General features: G+C 34.7%; 1 non-coding gene across 1 annotated transcript; it reads right to left on the bottom strand.

The window, feature by feature from the left end:
- Positions 1 to 282: 282 nt before the first annotated feature.
- TRNAT-CGU (transfer RNA threonine (anticodon CGU)) lies at positions 283 to 354 on the bottom strand. Its single transcript has one exon. It is a non-coding gene; the product is annotated as a tRNA-Thr (tRNA).
- Between the last annotated feature and the right edge of the window lie 1,207 nt (positions 355 to 1,561).

The following is a 1,561-nucleotide window of genomic DNA, read 5'->3' as shown; positions in this document are numbered from 1 at the left end:
TATAAGAGTTAATAATTCGTCGAGACAAAGGTAAAAAATAAAGGCGATGCGCACCTTGAGAAAAATATAAGTCAATTTTAATAAATATTTGTTCAATAAAAAAAATTATTAAATCAAATTAATGGTTCTCTTGTACTAAATAAATATATCTTTTTATTTAATAAATATTTAGTTGTCTGTATTCAATTAAATATTTATATTAAAATTGACTATATTTTTTCTCAGTGCGGATTGCGTGAAACATTGTAGAAAAACATTGCAGAATGTTGAACAAAAATAATTTGCCTCCTGTGAGGTTTGAACTCACGACCCCTGGTTTACGAGACCAGTGCTCTGCCACTGAGCTAAAGAGGCTGACGTTTTTCATTCTTAGTCGACAGCTGATATACCACGGACGTTTGTGTCGTTCCGAATTTTATCTAAATCGAGCCCAAGGATACGTAATTGGTGCATCCCCTTTACATATGTTAATTATATTCTATCGATATTAATAATCTTCAAGCATTTCGATTTAACTCCGTTGTCAAAACATTTTTCCTTCTCTATATCGCTTCACGTTTAGACATCAATGTCGCACCTTTTTAAAGGGCGATTTGGCAGCTGCAGCGACGATGAACCTCATGGAACCTCTAAAAATAATTCGACCCACAAATCACGCGTGACGCAAAGCAGATGTCAGTTGCCACTTCCCGTTTCGCGCAAGCCGTACCTACACAATGAGCTACACTTTCGGGTGTTCTCCGACGGGTGGGGGGGGGGGAGGGAGAGAGAGAGAGAGAGAGAGCAGACACACGCGTACGAACCCCCTTTCCCTATTTTGGCTGAAGAGGGCAGATGTCGGGACCGTCTTAAAGATTTCGAAGGGACGACCCTTTTCGGGAACCGGCGAGGTTCTTTGAGATGCAATAAAAGGACTCAACGGTATGCGCTCGTAAGACCATTGTACTATTTAAGCAGATGTTATTCAATGAATGCGAAAGGCACGATTTGTCTAGAGTGCCTGAGAATTTTTGCATCTTTAGCTCGTACATACGTTACCGTCACTGTCCTGATGAAGAGATAACTTATCAAATCTATTGATCTTTTCCACATGCGTCCAAAGTTTGTTTCTGTCGGCATCGATAAATACTTTATTTATATCTCTCGTGACATAGTTAATTAACGAGAGATGTATTTTCGAATCGTGAGCGTGTATCGATTGGGTAATAAATCATTAAAGTTCAACGAAGATTTCATTATTCGAGCGTCCGTATCATATTAATAATTTCTAGTAAATATTTAAATCAAGTGTATAAAATATCGAAGATAGAAAATTTAATTTGTATATAAAATTATAAATTTAATTTCATAAAGCTTATAAAATATGTATTTTGAAATATTTAGTATTCATATTTAAAAAATTTCTAAATAATAAAAAAATTCAAGAAAAACTGGGTGTGGAAAAAGTCTTTCTGTGTGATTTTAATCTCTACAAAATTAACTTTTTTTTATTCAAATTGAAATTAGTGTTCAGAATGATTTTTCAAATTCAAAGAAAAGACCATTTTTTTATTTCTCTTCG

Source organism: Mycetomoellerius zeteki, unplaced genomic scaffold, assembly GCF_001594055.1.
Source record: "Mycetomoellerius zeteki isolate Tzet28-1 unplaced genomic scaffold, Tzet1.0 scaffold61, whole genome shotgun sequence".
Lineage (NCBI taxonomy): Eukaryota > Metazoa > Arthropoda > Insecta > Hymenoptera > Formicidae > Mycetomoellerius > Mycetomoellerius zeteki.
This window is presented reverse-complemented; position numbering and strand designations above follow the sequence as displayed.